Source organism: Octopus bimaculoides, chromosome 2, assembly GCF_046866305.1.
Source record: "Octopus bimaculoides isolate indiv1 chromosome 2, ASM4686630v1, whole genome shotgun sequence".
Taxonomy (NCBI): domain Eukaryota; kingdom Metazoa; phylum Mollusca; class Cephalopoda; order Octopoda; family Octopodidae; genus Octopus; species Octopus bimaculoides.
The window spans coordinates 177,594,505-177,616,721 of NC_142929.1; the positions used below are offsets into that span (position 1 = coordinate 177,594,505).

The following is a 22,217-nucleotide window of genomic DNA, read 5'->3' on the forward strand; positions in this document are numbered from 1 at the left end:
TTTCTTTTATTCATTTTATAAAGCTACAATTTTTGGTATAGTTTTTCTTTTCCTGATATTCTGGTGCTTCATTTATAATTCTAAGATGTAACTTCCTTGGTGCAAGCCATAGAGTTGAGGTTGACCAATATCTATAGACTTCCATTTTGGTTTGATTTCTCAGTATATTCCAAACGGTGAATTTCTTTAAGATAAAGTTTATATTTCTTGTATAATCCATTTTTTTCTTTATAAAGACAGTAGCTCTAAGAATATTTCCAGATGCATTAGTAGATGCTAAATCATCTTGTGTTAGCCTTGTCTGAATGATTGTTTCAAAATTTCTGCATAAGAGTTCTGTATTATTACTGACCAATGGAGGCACATAGCCTAGTGGTTAGAGTCTCTCGCCACAACTTTCTCTCACTCTTTCCTCCAGCATCTAGCAGCTCATATGTGATGGACCACTGTCCCATCCAGGTGGAGAACCTATATGCCAATGAAACCAGGAAACCAGCCCTTATGAGCCAGGCATGGCTCGAGAAGGAACAAACACCAACACTATTACTGACCTGAGTTTGTGATTGTTTACTTTTTCTCTTAAGTTATAATCCCTTGAAAAAGTATGAAATTCATCCAGTCTTTCAGGTACAACACAATTTCTTTCTAATTTCTTTAAGAGCCTCCTCACAATTTTTTTCTATTTTTTTTTTTTGTCTTTTGAGCATGAGATTTCTCTGCTTCCTCCGCCCCAACAATGGAATACCAATGAGTAAACAATATATAAAGAAATAAAGAAATACAATTAAAAACGGATGTCAGCCAAAATTAAATACATTTTCGGCTTGTAACTTCATTATTCAATATGTCCTTCATGTCTGTGATTTGAAGGAGATTTGGTTGTAATTTCAAGAACATACGACCACACATAAACTAACTTTACACATTGTTGACCAGTGTTTGACAGTAAATTTGGTAGAGAGAAACTACACTAAGACCTATTTCTTGTCTGTGTTTACATTTACACAAGTCAAAACAAAACCATCATCATCATTTAACGTCCGTTTTCCATGCAGGCATGGGTTGGATGGTTTGACGGAGGTCTGGAGAGCCAGCAGCTGCACCAGGTTCCAACCTGATCTAGCAAAGTTTCTACAGCTGGATGCCCTTTCTAACACCAACCACTTTGAGAGTGTAGTGGGTGCTTTTTTACATGCCACCAACACATGAGCCAGTCAGGCAGGCCTGGCGTCGATCACATTTCGATAGTGCTTTTTATGTGCCATCGGCACGGGGACCAATCAGGAGGTACTGGCATTGACCACATTCGAATGGTGCTTTTTACGTGCCACCAGCATGAGAACCAGTCAGGGGGTGTTGGCTATATTCTATAACATATCAGTTTGACAAATAGAGATCAATAAAATAGCAGACTAAAATTATTACTGGAGAGAATACTGAAGGCATGTTCTACAAGTTTGGCTGAAGTTCAATGAATGAAACAAGTAAAAAACTAAAATAATATCTATGAGTGAATGAGTGAGAGTGAGAAAGTGAGCAAGAGAAAGAGAAAGAGAGAGAGAGAGAGAGAGTGTTTGTGTGTGTATGTGCTGTTGTTGCTGCAGGAGATTAGGTTTCGGTTGGCCAATGCTCTGACTGTTAAATCTCATAAACTAAGTTAATGACCAGCCAGATGTTACTACTGCTGATTTTATTGTCACTGTTGTTGTTGTTATTGTTGCTGTGGTTACTGTTATTGCCCTTGTTACTATTGTTGATGTTATATAATAGTCTGCTTTTGTTATTTTTTCTTTATTTTTGTTTCATTGAGCACTCCTGACCCATTCCCACCTCACACTATAGCCAAGATCTCAGTTAATTAGCTGTTAGGACCTACAACTAGTCTAGCCAATATCAGACACTGTTTAGTTTTTCCACTCACTGATCATTCACACATGCATATACTAACACACATGCTAAAATAGTATTAACACTAAGTTTTTCCTACAGATGACCGAATCTTACACATTTCAGTAACATGTATTTGTGTGTGTGTGTGAGAGAGAGAGAGGGAGAGGGAGAGAAGAGAAAGAGAGGGAGAGAGAGAAGAATCACACGGTCTACAGCTTTGACATGGTTTCTACAAGTACTTGTCCTTTCTAATGCCAGCCACTTTACATGCACATATAAGCATATATACATATGCAGATATATAAATACATACACACAAATGCATATCCATAAACTCATTTGATAAATTAATAAGGAGTCTGAAAAAATTATATTTTGTTCTGCTCAGAAACAAAAATGAATTTAGGCGGTGAGTAAGGGAAAATTTTGCACTAGAGTAAGGAAGTCTTTATTGCTGATATCCAGGTCAGATAAGTGAGTGTAAGTGCTAGTTTGCACAGACACCACTTTCAGAGTGAAGTCTGAATACTGAGTGGCCTGGCTAGTAGAGACAGGCTCGACTCAATAAGATATTGGTTTTTCTGTGAGGAGCAGGGAAGAGTTGATTGCATAAGAGGTTATGGACATAGTCCGTGCCCCTGGACTGGCTCTTGTGTGGGTGGCACATAAAAGACACCATTTCGAGCATGGCCGTTATCGTGTGGGTGACACGTAAAAGCACCCACTACACTCTCTGAGTGGTTGGCGTTAGGAAGGGCATCCAGCTGTAGAAACTCTGCCAAATTAGATTGGAGCCTGGTGTTGCCATCCGGTTTCACCAGTCCTCAGTCAAATCGTCCAACCCATGCTAGCATGGAAGGCGGACGTTAAACGATGATGATGATGATGATGAAGAATGGGTGTTAATTATGTTTTACATTCTTTGCGTTAATGAAAGAAAATCAAAATACCAAGGTAATGTAATCACATAGAGAAAAAAACATTTACAATAAAATAAGTCATAAGTAAACAGTAATACTAGGCAGAAAGAAAGAAATACTCATTTTTGATAAAAGGTGTACTCAGTTTAATAGGGCTCAGTACTTGAGTTCTTTTTTTCCCTGATATCTCTCTTCCACTCAAGAAAATGAGAGGCACAGTTGATCTCAATATGGGTAGAGAATTTTAAATTGAAAATGTAAAGCCGCATAACTAAATTTCAATGGCTATGTGTTTAGTCATTCACTGCACTACTTTCAATTAGAAAAAAAAATGAACTTCACTTTTCTTTGCAAAGCATAAAAAAGAAGGCTGTGGTTTTTCTGACAAGTTATTACTTTCACATTGTCACATGTAACCACAAATGTATGAAATAGGTGTTATGACATAGCATAATATATCAAATTTCTAAGAGTTTATTGAGGCATTTTAGCAAATATCTTTAATTTAATTTTATTTACTTATTCATTTATTTAATTATGCAATGGGCTGGCTATATCAGAGTTGCAAGTATAATTTCATATAATTGTATACCAGTATATGAGCTTGTATTTATGTCTGTTCACAATGATGGGTAGAACAGTCAAATTATTTAATGCATTATGCATATGTGGTGTGCATGAAATATGTGTAAAATATGTGTAACAATATATCCTAGACATGCTATTTTGTACAACTATCGATGTATATATAACCATGTCCCTATCTTTCTTCATACAATGTATGTTAAGTTATACCCTGGATTCAGAGGTTTCCGAACTACATAAAATCAAGTGCTTTATAAATTATTTCATTATTGAAATGGTGTTTGGTGTGTCATGGCAGACAATAGTCACAGAGCATGACAGTGAGAAATGAATCAAGAGAGGCAGAAAGAAGAAATAAGAATTAGAAATAAAGAGAGGAATCAGGAATAATGAGAAGCATTAACTCATGAAGAGAAAGGAATAAAATTATTGAAAGAAATGTGGCTATAAGGTGTTGTATGATGAACAAAGAAGCTGAAGAAAATAGAGAGAAAGAACGAGAATTGCTAATCAGGAAAGAAAGCAAAATATGAATATTTAGCAGAAGCAAGAATGAGAAAAGAGGCAAGAAAAGAAAACCTGACTGAAGTGAATACACTAGAATACCTAAAGAAGACACAGAACTATTTCAAGGTTGGAAAAAAAAAAAGGAAGTTAGAAGATAGATAAGAATGTTTAAAACAAGCCTGTAACCATGCCCGCGTATGAAAAAATAGCAGTAAATAATCCATGAGGAGCTATTTAGAATTGAAGTACTGACTGTAAGATGTCCTCATTGTGGATCACTATGGTTCAGTGAAGAAGCTCTAAACTGCTGCCAACATACCAAAGTTAAACTACCAGATTTGCACACCACCCTTTCAGTCAAGAACCTTATTTAAAGCTGATACACAAGAATGTTAGAATTTTGGAAAAAAAAAATAAGAATTATATCTGTGCCTTTTCTTTTGCATCTTTCAGAATGAAGATCATGCCACCATTCAGAAGAGGACATTTTCCGTATGTAAGACCAAACTTTGCACAAAGTCTCTAATCTTCATCTTGAAGATAATTATCAGTTAAGATACAGACAACTTTATATTGTAGATGCTCAGGAAGCAGTAGACTGTCAAAATAAACAGAGGATAAATATTTTCAACAGTTCTTAGTTTATGCTTGTATCAAAGTGGAAAGTTGTTAGTTAAATTAATAGGAAATAACTGGTCTTAATTACTTTGAATAACACTCTGCAGTCTTACGGATCACCTATTAATGAATGAAGATCCTCCTGAAACTGGTGTCCCTTTTATTCTCCTCTCCTTTTCCACAGGAAGTCTAAGGTATAAGTTAGAAGATTACCAAGATGCCTGTGTTTTGTGTCCAAAGTTGGAAAACCAGATGTATTACTTACATACTCATGTAATCCTAGATGTTCTCAAATTATAAATTATCTTGGAACCTTCAAGACTGTAGAAAATAGGTCAGATTTGGTTTCACCCTTCTATAAGGCTCACCTTAATGAGTTGTTGATTGATATTATAGACAGTCATGAGCTGAGAGTTCTAGCAGCCTATGTGTATGAGACATATTAACATGAAATAAACTGTGTCCAAGACAGGTTTATTTCATGTTAATATGCTTATGATAGTAATAGACAAAGACAAATTACAAATGCAAAAACAAGTTGATTTATTAGCATCAATATAAACCCTATTAGAAGACCCAGATCTTAGACAGCTGGTAATGAGCTTAATGATACAAGGTCTATGTGGCATGCAGAAACCAAACTTATTTTGCATGGAAAACAGTCATAAAAAAGATTTCGTCAAAAACTCCAGAGAAAAAAATTCTGAAAAATTTGATGGTTATCTTGCTTATCAAAGAAGGAACAATGCTATAATTCAAGTAGAAACTCCGAGTAGATAATAGATATGTTGTACCATTCAACAAATTTCTTTTGAAGAGCTATCAAGTGCACATTAATGTGGAAACATGCTCTTGAAGTGTATATGGTTTATTTTTAAAGTATGCTTACAATGAATACAATTACAGACTTGTAGAAGTGTTAAGTGCTTTAGATTGAGAAGCCATGCAATGAAATGGGGATGATAAAATCAAGTATTTTCTCTCCTGCACATAAATTCCTCCTGAATTTATGTGGAAGATCTCTGAATAAAAATGTATGGAAAACCTCACTCAGTCTTCCAATTAGCCATTCATTTATCAGAAGAACAGCAAGTTTACTACCAGCAAGATGAAGCACAGTATGGGAGAGAGAGATGCAGCTCACTGTTTGTACCCATAGAGAGAGAGAGAGAGAGAGAGAGAGAGAGGGGGGAGAGAGAGAGAGAGAGAGAGAGAGGGGAGAGAGAGAGAGAGAGAGAGAGAGAGATAGAGAGAGAGAGAGAGAGAGAGAGAGAGAGAGAGAGAGAGAGAGAGAGAGAGAGAGAGAGAGATAAAGAGAGAATGTTAATATACAAACAACATTTTTATTGCAACATTCCATGATATTATGTTTGCAATAAAGAGAAGTCCAAATGGAAAATAAGGGTGAGGAAAAATAACATCCTGACAAGAATATACTGTCAGTATAAGATATAGAGAAGAATTTCATTTGAAACTTCTCCTTTTGCATGTTTCTAGTGCCAACTCTCACAAGGATGTGAAGATAGTCAATGGAGAGCAAACTTTTTTTTATTTTAAGAAGTGTGTGTAAGTTTCATCATCATAACATAACATACACAACTGATTTACAGTAACCAAAGGAGTTACTACCAATGTTTGTAAAGATTTGTCTCTTTTACCAACCTACAGATGCCATGAGTATAAGGATGGTATACAAGCACTTCATAATCAAGGATACTTTAAGTGATGGTTAAGACATGACAGAGGTTGGAAATATATTACTAAACCAACAGAACACAATCTCAATCTTACAGAATGAACTGTGCAATGTTTGACATATCCATACCACAGGGACATACACCCACAAGAAATGAAACAGTGCCAGTTCAGGTACCAGATTTACATCACTATATAGCATGAGCAGCTAATAGTGTTTGATGCTGTGATGAATGACATAGCTGCTAATGATAGAATTAGGCAAAAGCTTTCATGTGGAGGCTCCTCAAGTTTCCCAGAAAATTGTTCTTTTCACTATGATGTTTAATTTTCTCCTATCAAGTAGCCGTGTATTGATAAATACTGCAGGGTCTGTGTTGTATAGTGAAATTGTACACCCCTCCCAGTAAAAAGTGGTAGTAGCCAGCTATTATAAATAGAGCAGTAGCTGGTCAATGAAGGAAAGTCTAGGAGGTTGAGAATATGTGTAGACAGTGCTGATATAGTAATTATACTGTGATAGTGAGTGGACGTTATATCAATCCAGCCTTTTGAGGATAATAACACTGTACAACTGGGGGTTGTACAGTGCCAGATAGAATCATTCTTTTGATGACTTCAGAATATAAGAATATCTGTCAGAGCAACAACCATCGTCAAAAGACAGATACAACAGTGGCAAAAGACTGCTTTAGAACAGTGGCAACAAGGACAAATAAATTTATGCGGAGTGAAAAAAAAAAAAAAAACATCACATGGAGAGTTTAAACTAATTCACATGGAAAATGAAATATCTTGACAAATAAAAAAGAAAAGTCTTGTACAAATTTACAAAAATTGTAAAATATGGAAGCCTTGTTAGCTGGGATAGTTAAGTTGCAAAAACAACAACAACTCAAGGAACAACAGGGATTGCAGCAGCAAATGTTACAACTAATGAAGTTGATAACCAAGAATACACTTTCACCTGACCATGTGGCAAATTCCATAAGTGAATTCAAATATGACCCCAAAGAAGGAGTAACCTTCAAGGCTTACTTTCAAAGATTTTAACAAATTTTTGGAAGAAAATGTCAGAATTGGACAGATGAAATAAAAATGCATCTAGTTTTAAGAAAACTAGCAACAGCAGATGTATAGTAACTCCATATTGGCAAAAAAAAAAAAAAAAAAAAGCGTCCAACATAAATTTCACCAATACAGCTGACATTTTGAGCAAAGTGTTTAGTGAAAAAAGTTCACTGTTTAATACTAGATGGAAATGTTTAAACATAGAAAAGAATGAAGATGGAAACTTCACTACTTACACAGGCAGAGTCAATAAAGAATGTGAAAGATCTAGGCTAGATATGCTTACTCTAGATTCTTTCATGTGTTTGATTTTTGCACAAGGATTGACAGATAGAAGGGATGCAGAAATCTGAATGGTTATTCTATCAAAACTGGAAATGAACCAGGATTTGACATTGCAGAAACTGTTGGAAGAGTGTGACAGGATATTAAAATTAAGGCATGACAGAAGAAATTCAACAGAGAGTGTGTTTCCATATAAGACCAGTGTAAAAAAGTCAGAAAACAAATAAAGTGTAGTAAGAAAAACCAAGAAAATATTGGGATGTGGACCCATGTATGGCATGTGGTGGGATGCACCTGAAAAAAGACTGTCTGTATAAAAAAAGCAAAGTGCTTTTGCTGTGGGTTTACAGGACATACAAAACCGCACTGCAAACCTAGAATGATAGGAAAATGGAACAAACAAGGAAAAATAAATAGTTGTGACTACAACAAACAGAAAATTCATGAATGTGAAAATTGAAAACACTAGAGTCAGGATGCAATTAGACACAGGAAGTGATATCACAATCATAAATGAGAAAACATGGGAACAAATGGGCAAACCAAAATTATGTAGTTCAAACAAAATAGTGTATCGTGTTACGGAAAGAAAATTATATTTCAAGGGTGAACGCGTTTGTAATATAATGTTCAAAGGTTGAACCAAAAAAGTGAATGTTTATGTGTTGAAAAAATCTATGAATTTTATACGGCACCAAATATATAGAGAAATTTCATTTATGGGATACACCCATAAGCGCTTTGTGCAATAGCATAAAGAGCAGTCAAATGATTGAATGAGGTTGAAGAACTGAAACATAAAAAAAAGTGATGTGGAACATTGTGTGTGAACTACCATTAACTTTGGAAGAAATAAAAAGAAATGTGAGAAATGACAAATTTATTAATGAGACAAAAAAAAAAAACTGTGGTCAGCAAAAGGAAATAAAGAAAAGTCTGATGCAAAGAACAGGCAAGATGTGAACGTGCACTCTATATGTGATGGTGTACTAATGTACGCTCAGAGGGCGGTCATACCACAGACATTACAGAAGAGAACGCTAAAAGAGTTCCATGTAGGACACCCAGGCATCTCTAGAATGAAAGCGTTGATGTGAAGTTTCGTATATTGGCCAAGCATGGATAAGGAAGTTGAAAACCTGGTAAAAGGCTGCAGAGGATGTGAAATGGCAGCAAAACTACCAACTACAAAATGTGAACCTTGGCCAGAAGTCAAAATACCATGGTCCCAATTGCATATTGATTTTGCAGGCCTGGTAAATGGATATTATTACTTAATAGTAGTGGACAGCTACACAAAATAGCCTGCGGATGAGAGGTGTAAACAACCAACCTCATATACAGTAATAAACTTCTTACATGAGCTGTTTGCAAGATTTGGTGTACCGGACATAATTGTCTCTGATAATGGAACACAGTTTGTATACTGTGAGTTTAAAAAACTGCAAGATGTTCATGTTAGAACATAAAACTATAGCACTGTATCACCCTAGATTGAATAGAAGGGCTGAACAGTTCATGGACACTTTTAAGAGAGCCTTAAAGAATGCTAATAAGGAAGCCACAGATGAGGTCGCGGTCCAACAATTCTTAAGTGTATACAGGGTAACTCTGAATCCAAATGTGCCAAAAGGAAGTTCACCAGCAGAATTAATGTTTACCAGAAATGTGAAGTCAGTTTCGATAAACTGTTACCAGTGAAGAAAAAATACTTGCTAATAAAGACATGCCAAAATTCTTTACAATTGGTGATAAGGTATATGTAAGAATGTACAACAATGGCAAGCAATACTGGGAAGAAGAAACTGTAACATACATAGGAAGAATACTGTATGGTGCAAGAAGCAGAAGTGGAATGGAAAGGAGACATAGAAATCAGCTTAAGGAAAGAGTCATAGAAGAGGTTGTTGTTGGCACTCCGTCGCTTACGACGTCGAGGGTTCCAGTTGATCCGATCAACGGAACAGCCTGCTCGTGAAATTAATGTGCAAGTGGCTGAGCACTCCACAGATCCGTGTACCCTTAACATAGTTCTCGGGGATATTCAGCGTGACACAGTGTGACAAGGCTGGCCCTTTGAATTACAGGCACAACAGAAACAGGAAGTAAGAGAAAGTTGTGGTGAAAGAGTACAGCAGGGTTCGCCACCATCCCCTGCCAGAGCCTCGTGGAGCTTTAGGTGCTTTCGCTCAATAAACACTCACAACGCCCGGTCTGGAAATCGAAACCGCGATCCTATGACCGTGAGTCCGCTGCCTTAACCACTGGGCCATTGCGCCTCCACCATAGAAGAGGACCCAACAAGAAATGAAATACTGATGGATTGGCTTTATGATACTTTTTCGGTTCCAACACCTTTACAAGTCAAAACCACATGTACAAGGAAAAAGAAGAACACTGAATTCCTAAAAGTAAACCCTAAGAAGAAAAGATATTCAGTATACTTTAAAAGAAAAAAAAAGGAGGTAGGGTGAATAAAAGAAATTGACTGCTAATAAAAAAAAAATTAATAAGGGAGATGTTGTATAGTGAAACTTTACATCCCTCCCAGTAAAAAGTGATAGTAGCCAGCCATTATAGCAAGTCAACATGAGAAGGTAGAGAGCACATGTAGACTGTTGATAGTTGAATCTGTGCTGATATAGTAATTATACTGTGATACTGAGTGGACTTATAACGATCCAACTTTTTGAGGATGATAACATTGTACGACTGGGAGTTGTACAGTGCCAGATAGAACCATTCTATCGATGACATTGGAATGTAACAATATCTGTCAGAGCAACAACCGTCATCAAAAGACAGATACAACAATAGCAAAAGACCGCTTTACAAGTCTGGAATAGCTGCCATTTTATTATCCCAATGGAAAAACAATTTACTCCTTTCTCAAACTTCCAGTTTCTTTAATTGAAACAAGCGTTTGCAATGTACCACCCAACTCTGAACACGCTCAATACCTAAGGATCATAAAAGTGTTCACTGTTGATGAGGCATTTATGATAAATGCATATGCTTTCAACACAATGGACAAATGCCTTATAACTGGAGGTGATAGCCCATTTGGCAGTACAATAATGATTCTTGGCAGTGACTTCAGACAAGAGCCTCCTATAATGTCCAGGATTCCTCCAACTACTGTTATTGTTGTCTTGTATTAAGCAATCAACCAGTGGAAAATATTTAATCAGTTCACTTTGATGACTTACCTGAGAGTAAAGAAGGACAAAAAGAATTTTCAGAATGGCTTTTCAAATTAAGAAACAACAGACTTCATTCAGCTTCATTTGATATCCCAACTAACAGTACTGATATATCTCCTGTCTGTATACACATGTGTATATATATATATATATACATATATATATATACATAAATAGTAATGCAAGCAAGGAAGGGTTAAATAATCCAGGCATTTACCTCAAGCAGCACTTATATGATTGATAGCTGTTTGAAATTGAACAATGGAGGTTTCTCCTGTGGAAACTTAGGTTTCAAACAAGCAAAAACTCTGTAAGGTTTATTTCCATTGCAGAGTATAAATACTAAGTGAAAAATGGATTATGTGATATTACATTTATTCCATGGCTTACAGTTGTTTCAACAATGTGCGGGTGACCAATCAAGCATCATGTCTATAGACATGGAAGATAATAATGATTTAGTCATGCATGTTACGTAACGCATATTACACAATAGCTACAGCAGCCATTTCACATCATAACGAAGGTGAGAAATACTCATTTGGTTAAGATTAAATGGCTATTGTGTAATATACATTATGTAATGCATATGGCTAAGCCATTATCATCCATGTCCATAAACATAATATTTGAGTGGTCAGCTGCATATTGTTGGAACACCTTGTAAACCATTGACTAAATATAATGCCATACACTCCATTCTCTATAGCCTCAAACTGACCAAAGCCTTGTGAGTGGATTTGGTTGACAGAAACTGAAAAGAAGCCCGTTGTATGTATGTATGTATGTATGTATGTATGTATGTATGTATGTATGTGGTTGTTTTGGTAGTTGAAATAAGAATTTCTAACTTCCGGTCAGTCATTGTTATGATCGGCCATTATTATGATTGACCGTTGACTGAACACTATTCAATTTTTTTTCTCCGTGTTTTTCTCCTTGTCTCCGTATTCTTTCTGTTGAAGAGCGTAGCTCGAAACGTCAAAGACTTTCCGTATTCCCGAGCGTCATACTAATATATACTTTTGTTATTTACACCACCTGTCCTCGTCTGTTGTTATTTTTTGTATATTCTCCCACATATAATACACGCTCACGTGGTCGCACCAGCTAATCCTGTCTCCTCTCATCACACACTACCAACTTTTGGATTCTACCTTCTTTCCTTCTGGATCTGGACTGTTTGATTCTGAACTTTATACCCTCCGGCTGCACCTCTCCTACCCACGGATTTACACTGGACCCATCTTCTGATTGGAAATCGCTTCAATATACCACGACGTCTAAAAAACTTTTGAACTTTTCCACTTTTGTAAACCTCCTTTATCATCCTTTTTTACCTTACTTTCCTTCACCTACCGTCTATCTCCCCCTTTCTTAGCTCTCCTGAAATAAGAATTTCTAACTTCCGGTCAGTCATTGTTATGATCGGCCATTATTATGATTGACCGTTGACTGAACACTATTCAATTTTTTTTCTCCGTGTTTTTCTCCTTGTCTCCGTATTCTTTCTGTTGAAGAGCGTAGCTTGAAACGTCAAAGACTTTCCGTATTCCCGAGCGTCATACTAATATATACTTTTGTTATTTACACCACCTGTCCTCGTCTGTTGTTATTTTTTGTATATTCTCCCCTATGTATATATATATATATATATATTTATGTGGTCTTGGTGTCTGTGTTTGTCCCCTGCCACCGTTGCTTGACAACCGATGTTTGTGTGTTTATGTCCCTGTAACTTAGCAGTTTGGCAAAAGAGACTGATAAAATAAGTACCAGGCTTACGAAGAATAAGTCCTGGGATCGATTTCTTCAACTAAAAGGCAGTGCTCCAGCATGGCTGCAGTCAAATGACTAAAACAAATAAAAGAATAATACACACACACACCCAGGTCAAGATGGCAGAGTAGATGAGGTCTTGCACTAGCTACATGTAGATTGTGAATTCAAATCTCCAGCAGGAATTTCATTGGGCCTCAGGACAATATGCTGTACTCTACATTGCCTCAGTTAACTAATGGTGATGGCAATTGTGATTGTAGTTGTGGTGGTGAGTAGTGGTGGTAAGTGGTGGTGAAAGTAGTAGTGGTGGCACTGAAAACATATGGTTTATAATGGTAACAACAAATAGGAGAATGATAACCACAATATTAACAAAATGATAGGAAAACAAAGGATTGTGAAGATGATATTGATAATGAGGATGATGACAATGACAAAATGATGCTGATGAAGAAGATGCCAGCAATGCCAATTGCAATAAAGTCAATGATACTTCTGACAATTATGATAAGGATGTTGATGATACTAATAATGATTATTATGATTATGTGAGTTATAATGATAGTTACGACGACAACACAAAATGATGATGATTACAAGTCAGGAGGAGGTGGAGGAGCAGATTATAGTGATGGTGTATGCTGCTGCTACTGCTGAATTAGAATTGTGATAGAGATGTACAAAAGATGCTGGATAATGATGGTATTGATGATGATGATAATTGTTTGGATTCTATTCATGACAATCATAAAAGTGATAAGAATGAGGTGGGTAAGTTGAAACCGTGTGCTGGTGACAGTAATATTTAATAATGATACAGAAACATTGCTGGTGATGAAGATACAGATGAAAACTCAGAGGAGTAGAGTAAGCATGGAAGAAGAATTTATCATTAACACTATTTGATGATGACAATAATTACTCCCTACACCACCACCACCACCACCACCACCCATTTTATTTTGATTGATTTTGTTTTCATTTTTGTTTCCTACAAAATTTATTGATTTCAATTCTCCCCACCCCACCCCACCCCACCGAATTCACTCCCTTATGATGCTTGCCAAGTTTAAGTTTACTGAATAGATATGCAATCTTTCAACATGACAAACCATATAGAATAACAACATGAATAATAATAATTTTTGATATCATTATCACTGACATTAATATTGTTGATAATAATGTTAATGGTGACAACAATATTAATTTGAAAATAACATTGCTTGTGGTGGAGTGGTGTAGCAGTAGCAGTGGTTTTTGTGGTAGTAGTAGTAGTAGTAGAAGCAGCATGCTGAATAATGTTGATTAGAAATAAACAGAAATTCTTGAAACTGCTTAAACTCCATAGATCAGCATAAACAAGTATACTTTCATAAAATCATGAAAACAGTTGTTTCGAAAGAAATGAGATATTATTAAGTAAATGTAGACTACACTGTCTCAAAAAGTAAACTGGAAAAATAATAGCAACAAAAGCAGATCACAAAGAAACAAAAGATAGATAACTTAAGATAAATAAATTTGTGGCAGTTTCAAACGAAATAATTACAAAGCATGTTTGCTAGAATTGTTATGCAAACTAGCAATTTTCAGTGTTTTATTGAAGTAATCAATTCAACTTAGAATTATAAGCTGATGAAGAAAGGTTATTGAAAGAAATAAAAGCAAACCAAATTGAGGAAAAACAAAGCTAAAGAAATGGTGGAAATTTATAACTACTAACCACCATATATATCATTACACTGCAATGATATAATAATAGCAATGATAACAGAGGCTTTATAAGTATCCATTGGCTGGATACTAGTAGTATATACTTGACTGTTGAAACTGGTTCTCAGAATAGTTTATGTTTAGTTGAAAGGAATCAGAAGTAAAACTATTTATTCTCGATATAATTGTTATTATTTTGGTTGCTGTAATTTAAGCCTGTGGAATGGTTATAAATGGTAGAGCATTGGATTAAATGCCTTAAATGCTTTGCATTATTTAATTATGAAGAGTGGTGTATTGGTAGAAATTGTAGAGCCACAAGATAAAATGTCTTTTGGTATGTAGTTAAGTCTGTTTACATTCTAAATTCAAAACCTATTGAGGTCAATTGTACCCAATGTTTTAAAATGAAGTACTAGTCAAGTGCTGGGTGTTGATTGAATCTACTATACCCACTCCTCCCAAAATTTGTGGCTTTTTGCCAATGCAAGAAATTATGATTTTATTTTACATAGGTTGAGAAATGCATGAAGAATTTGCTTTCTTCAAAAAGAATTAGAAATATTTTCGAAAACATGCATAAAAATAATTTAAGCTTAACAATACTGTGTGAGAATTCCCTGTCAATACTAATGAATCTCAATATTGCTACTTTTTGGAATATACCAATAGTTATTCATATAAGGTGTTGGCTTGTTGTTGTTGTTGGCACTCCGTCGCTTACGACGTCGAGGGTTCCAGTTGATCCGATCAACGGAACAGCCTACTCGTGAAATTAACGTGCAAGTGGCTGAGCACTCCACAAACACGTGTACCCTTAACGTAGTTCTCAGGGATATTCGGCGTGACACAGTGTGACAAGGCTGACCCTTTGAATTACAGGCACAACAGAAACAGGAAGTAAGAGTGAGAGAAAGTTGTGGTGAAAGAGTACAGCAGGGTTCGCCACCATCCCCTGCCGGAGCCTCATGGAGCTTTAGGTGTTTTCGCTCAATAAACACTCACAATGCCCGGTCTGGGAATTGAAACTGCGATCCTATGACCGCGAGTCCGCTGCCCTAACCACTGGGCCATTGCGCCCCCATATAAGTAGTATGTCAATATCTTTACAGAAGTGGTTGTATATTATTCTTGTAGCAGAAATAAGATGAGGGACACATCGCTAAACCAAAATAATGTTTTTAAATCAATGGCTTGGTCAGTATAATTTCTTAGCTTTTCAGTTTACTTCTGCACAATATTATAATCTTTGGGGTTTGTTGTGTCCATAATTATAGTACACCATTGTCATTTTTATCAAAACAAAAAATAATAATAATGTTGGGATGATTGTGTGCTGCCTGATGACTTGCCTCTTTGCCCACATTCGTGAGATTTTCACATTACAATTTTTTAAGATAGGGGAGGGCTCATATGAGTGCTATAGTGATATTTTCTCAAAGGTGCTGAAATTAGATTATCAGGTGTACACAGAGCAGCTTTGCTATGTTATTGTGTTACCAAGCATATTTTGTCAGAGCCAGTGTAGGATATTTTGATACAATGAAGTGTTTTGTTTCAAAAATAGACTGAACAGGCAACATTTGTTATCAATATTCTAGAAATTGTGAACATTCATTTCAGTATATTTAATGATGATAGCTTGTGTTTGTACAACAAATGTTGATGCTAATGCCATCCCAATCAGATTGGATATGTTCATTCAGGCTGAAATTATTTCTTATATATGGAGTAGCATTCCATATTATTGTTGTTGCTGTTATTATTATTATTATCATCAAGGTAAAGAGCTGGCAGAACTGTTAGCAGGTTGCACAAAATGCTAAGTGGCATTTCATTTTCATCTTTAGGTTCTGAGTTTGGATCCCACCAAGACTGACTTTGACTTAGGATCAATAAAATCAGTACCACAAGAACAGGGGTTGATATAATTGATTTGCTCTTTCCCATCACACATTGCAGGCAGAATCATTAGCATGCTGGACAAATTGCTTAGCAGCACTTCTTCTATCTATTTATGTTCTGAGTTCAAATACCAGTGTGGTCATCTTTGCCTTTCATCCTTTCATGGTCAATAAAATAAGTATCAACCACTGGGGTCCATTTAATCAACTAGCCCACCAAATTTTCGAGCTCTGTGCCTACAGGAGAAGGGATGATAAAAGGCGATGAGCTGACAGAAGCGTTAGCATGCCAGACAAAATGCTTAGCAGCATTTCATACATTTTTATGTTCTGAGGTTGACTTTACCATTAATCCTTTCAGGATTGATAAAATAAGTACCAGTCAAGCACTGGCATCAATGCAATCAAATAACTTCACTCCATCCCCACAGAAATTTCAGCCTTGTGCCTATAGTACAAAGAATTTGGGGATTCTATTTATTTATTATTTATTTACTCTTTTACTTGTTTCAGTCATTTGACTTTGGCCATGCTGGAACACCGCCTTTAGTCGAGCAAATCGACCCCAGGACTTATTCTTTGGATGCCTAGTACTTATTCTATCGGTCTCTTTTGCCGAACCACTAAGTTACGGGGACGTAAACACACCAGCATCGGTTGTCAAGTGATGTTGGGGGTACAAACACACACACAAACACATATATATATATATATATACGACAGGCTTCTTTCAGTTTCCGTCAACCAAATCCACTCACAAGGCTTTGGTTGGTCTGAGGCTATAGTAGAAGACACTTGCCCAAGGTGCCACGCAGTGGGAATGAACCCGGAACCATGTGGTTGGTAAGCAAGCTACTTATCACACAGCCACTCCTTTCTTTACTTTCTATTTTATATCCTTTGTTATATCCTTTAATGTGATAGTATCTCCCCTTGATTAATGCTAACTCCACATGGTTTTGTAATTTTTTTTGTTTTGTGCTGTAACTCATCCTTTGATATTGTCCTCCATGTCTTGGGTCCTTGTGGTCAATAAAAGAAATCGTCATTATTACTATTTTTATTATTAAGTCAGCAAGCTGGCAGAATTGTTAGCATGCTGGGTGAAATGCCTAGCAGTATTTCATCTATCGCTATGTTCTGAGTTCAAATTCAGCTGAGGTCAACTTTACCTTTCATCCTTTCAGGGTTGATAAATAAAGTACCAGTGAAACACTGGGGTCGATGTAATCGACTAGTGTCCTCTCCACACATTTGAGGCCTTGTACTTCCAGTAGAAAGAATTATCGTTATTATTAAGGCGTTGAGCTGGTAGAATTGTTAGCATGCTGAGCAAAATGTTTAGCAGTATTTCACCTGTTGCTACATTCTGAGTTCAAACTCCATCTAGGTTGACTTTGCCTTTCATCCTTTTGGAGTCAATGATATAAATACCAGTTGAGTACTGGAGTCAATGTAATCGACTAGTCCCCTCCCTAAAAATTTCAGGTCTTGTGCCTATAATAGAAAGGATTATTCATCATCATCATTGTTCTTTAACTTCTGGCATGGGTTGGACAGTTTGACTGAGGGCTGGCAAGCCAGAAGGCTGCACCAGGCTCCAATCCATCTAGCAACGTTTCTACAGCTGGATGCCCTTCCTAACGCCAACCACTCTGAGTGTGTAGTCGATGCTTTTTATGTGCCACCAGCATGGGACCAGTCAGGTGGCACGAGCATGACCACGCTCGAATGGTGCTTTTTATGTGCCACTGGCATGGGTGCCAATCAGGTGGTACTGTCATCGGCCACGACAATGACTTCACTTGCCTCAACAGGTTTTCGCAAGCGCAGTTTATTGCCCAATGATAGATTATTATTATTTCTAGAAATAGTTTTTGCGACTTTCTACTACAACACCACTATGCCTCTAGTATTTTTTGTAGTGGGTGTGTGTGTGTGTGCGTGTGTGTGTGAAATAAAGACATGTTTTAGAATATTACATCAGTTTTGCTTCATTGTGGGGGTTAGCTTCATGTTTCTGGTGCTATCTGTCATGTAGGGGATGTGCAATATGTGTTGCATTATTTTGTTGGGTAGAGACGGGGTTTTGTAAGTGCTGCATTCTTGGTTGCAGGTGGTTTGCATAGCAGAAATTGAAATTGTATATCATTTATGTAGCATATGCATTGTATTATTTTATGGGGTGGTTATCATACGGGGTCTGAGTACAAAATGTGTACTGTTTGAGATGTGCTATTGAAATGAAAATTTACTGTGTATGATGTAGGCTATTATTTTTGTATAAGGCTTGTATGCTTTTGTTCCTATTTTATTTCAATTTTAAAACACTTGCATTTTAATAGATATGATGGTACTAGTATTACTTGCACAAGTGGTTAATACATAAATTTATCATGATCATCACAATCGTTATTTGTGCTGCACTGTGAACAATGTTACACACTTAGATTTTCATTTAGTGGCAAATATGCTAAGTAAAGTAGAGACAGCTCACTCCCATATAAAAAAATAGCATGCCCCTTTTCTTCACAAGCATTGTTGAGATCAAAACTTCCAGTGAGAAAACTTTGTGAAGGGTGGGTTGTGTTGAGCTGATTTGCCCTAGATATATTATGTAAAGATAAAAGTTTTCAGTTCTGGTCTAGTGATACATGCCTGCACATTTAAATGTAAATAAATATGCATGTGTGTGCGTGTCTGGGTGAAGACTAGGTTTACACATAAGATATGTACATAGACAGTTATATGCAAACATTGTTATCATCATCAACAATTTAAATTTGCTTTTCCATGCTGTAATGAAATAGATGGATTGTTAGGGTCTGTGTTTTATATTCAGGATTACTGCCCAGCCTCAACACAAGTTAAAGACCATGATTCACTCATACCTTTCATTTTTGCTATGGTTTCTACAACAGGAAAGATGCCTTTCTTATTACCAAGCATTTTATAGAATGCACTAGATGCATTTTATTGTGATACCAGCTCTAGCAAGGTTGTCTTGTCCCTGGCAAGACTACAGAGTCCATTTTATGTCAAGCTGTCCCCACTCAATCAATGACTGCATATTAATGTGTGTGTGTGTGTGTGTGTATATATATATATATATATATATATATATATATATGTGAATAAGAGATAAAAATGAAGTTGCAACAATAGAGCAATACTTTTTTGTTTTTGAAGCTGGAACATCAGAAGTCATTGCTCCAAGTTGTTCATTGCTGATCATTGGTTGACAAATGGAATTTGGTATATATTAAACATAGCTGTAAAACATTTTCACAAATGACCAATAATCAGGGCGCAGGAATGGCTGTGTGGTAAGTAGCTTACTTACCAACCAAATGGTTCCGGGTTCAGTCCCACTACGTGGCACCTTGGACAAGTGTCTTTTACTATAGCCTCGGGCCGACCAAAGCCTTGTGAGTGGATTTGGTAGACAGAAACTGAAAGAAGCCCGTTGTATATAAATGTGTATATATATATATATATATATATATATATATATATATATATATATATATATATATGTGTGTATGTGCGTGTGAATGTTTTTGTGTCTGTGTTTGTCCCCCTAGCATTGCTTGACAACCGATGCTGGTGTGTTTATGTCCCCCGTCACTTAGCAGTTCAGCAAAAAGAGACCGATAGAATAAGTACTAGGCTTACAAAGAATAAGTCCCGGGGTCGATTTGCTCGACTAAAGGCGGTGTTCCAGCATGGCCACAGTCAAATGACTGAAACAAGTAAAAGAGTAAAAGAGTAATCAGTATAGAGACTCAGAGTTTCTGCTTCTATTCATTCATTCATTCATTCATTCATTTATTCATACACATACACATCATCATCATCATCATCATCATCATCATCATCATTATCATCATTTAACATCCACTTTTCTGTTTGCATGGATCAGACAGAATTTGTGTGTTCCAGGAGAACTTTCTCTTCAAAACATCCTTTCTATGTATCCAGATTATCACCTGCTACAGTTTTTATGGCTATTATAATTCAGTTACAAAATATGGAAACATGGTGTAACATATGATGTTGAAGATAAAAATTACAAAATATCATAAACGGATTGCTACAAATATAAGCTTATCCATGAACATGACTTCCATTTCCCTTATTGCTCAAAATTACTACAACATGTATATTACAAAACTGAAGCCACAAATTTGCAGGTCAAGTGTCATCAATAACAAATCAGAGCTGAAATGTAACAAAATATTCAGGATTGCAATCGTTACTGTGTTTTAGTATGAGAGAAGTTTATAAACCTGACTATAGCAACTTTTCAAATTCATAATGTCATAAATATCAGCAAGCATCTTACCAGAAGATAGGAATCCAACCAACCATCTTTATTGGATCAGCAGAGTTGAATTTCAGAATATCAATTGTCATATTTGAAGCTAAAAGCACATGAAACAAGCGCTGACTTTAATTCTCAAGTTTGTAACTCAATCATTAATGGCTCTAAAGGCAATAAATTTGTAGAAAATTATGCAAATCTCAAAAAGTAAAAAAAAAATATTATAAGATGGTAATAATGATGACAACAACAAAATTTCTATATGAAGTAGTAGCAATAATGATAATGATGACAATTTGTCACAAAGCTTTTTTGAGGATTTCATTTGAAAATTTAGATTTAGAGATTTCAAAGATATGATGACTGCTGGTTGATAACAATTTCATCAGATTAAGTTATGAGTGATAAGATGAGGAAAAAAAACAAAATCAGCAACCTGAGCAAGACAAGCAGACAAGTTTGGCATTAATATGCTATCTGATAAGACAATTGTAATTCTGATGAGTACTACATGAGCAATAGCCAGGGAAGGAGTGCATCAGAATACTTGATCTGGTTATATTGTATAAATATATGATGAAATCTGAATGAAGAAAATAAATATGGCAGTGGATGTTACTGGATAGTAGCAAATGGGTGTGTGACAGTTTTTCTTTTCTTTTTTAGACTCAGAAAAGCTATGACTGAGCAAATGCAGGCTATCTTTAAGCTGACTTTATCTAATATGTCAATGACTTTGATCATCATTTTGATTGAGCAGAATGATGGCAAACGATGTCTCAATCATAGCCATTCAGTTTGCTTATATTTTTTCCCAGACAATATCAAGGAAAGTTTTATGCAAATGAGTCCTTTCTTTTGAAACATGGTATGGTTTGAGGGAGATTTGGTTGTTATTTCTAACAAGAAAGTGATCACAAAGAAGCTGTTTTATCAGCTGAATTGTAGTAAATTGTTTCAAACAGAGCAGGTAGATATATGATTGTAAATTGGTGGCAGTTTTATTTAATCTCAGGTCTGCGCTAATGAAGCAGAAGTACGATCATAGACATTTTAGTGTCTACTCCTATCATTGGTTGTAAATATGTAAAATGCAACCTGTAAGCTCTTCATTCCCATGAATGTATGTAATTTAAAGTTCAATGTTTGGGTTTAATTTCATAGCAATGATTTTTAAGCATATCTTCCTTAGGATATGATGCTTATCTTTCTAAGGTAACATTCTGAGACATAAGTATCTCTTCCACATAGCTATCTAAAGTAATGCAGAATCAAACATGAGTGTGTGTGTGTGAATATTGATATTCTATGTCTTTGCTGTCACTGCCTTTGGCAATATGTCTCATTCTCCTGCACTTTCAAAGACCAGTGGAATAAAAAAAATCCTTTACTTGTAAAACAAGTAAGGACATCTGGCTGTAAAAATACAGCCTCAAGTAAATCTTCATGCTAGCACAGAAAAATAAAAAATAATAATAAATAGCTGTAAAATGAACGACTGTACACGCCACTTTTGTTTTTTAAATTTTGGCGTTTTTGTCTTGTTTTAAACTTAGATGTTCTTCAAATACCAATAAGAAATTAAAACTGTTTTTGGATGCCATAGAATTAAAAGTAGACAAAACTTTATGTGGAATTGTTAGTCAATGGTGATATTCTGAGAATATATGCTGCTAGTAGAACCAGCAAGGGAGCCATATTTGGTCATTCATCACAC

At 35.9% G+C, this 22,217-nt stretch overlaps 1 protein-coding gene across 16 annotated transcripts in view; it reads right to left on the reverse strand.

Annotated features, from left to right (window-relative positions):
• LOC106882686 (vitamin D3 receptor) overlaps nucleotides 1–22,217 on the reverse strand; it is an 886,520-nt gene that overhangs the window by 208,276 nt on the left and 656,027 nt on the right. For 14 of the 16 annotated variants that reach the window (XM_089348112.1, XM_089348109.1, XM_089348107.1 and 11 more), the window contains one exon: nucleotides 20,522–20,600. The exons of the other annotated variants lie outside the window; for them this stretch is intronic. The gene's annotated coding sequence lies outside the window, so the exon portion shown is untranslated. The remainder of the gene's footprint in view (nucleotides 1–20,521; nucleotides 20,601–22,217) is intronic. 16 annotated transcript variants of the gene reach the window in all.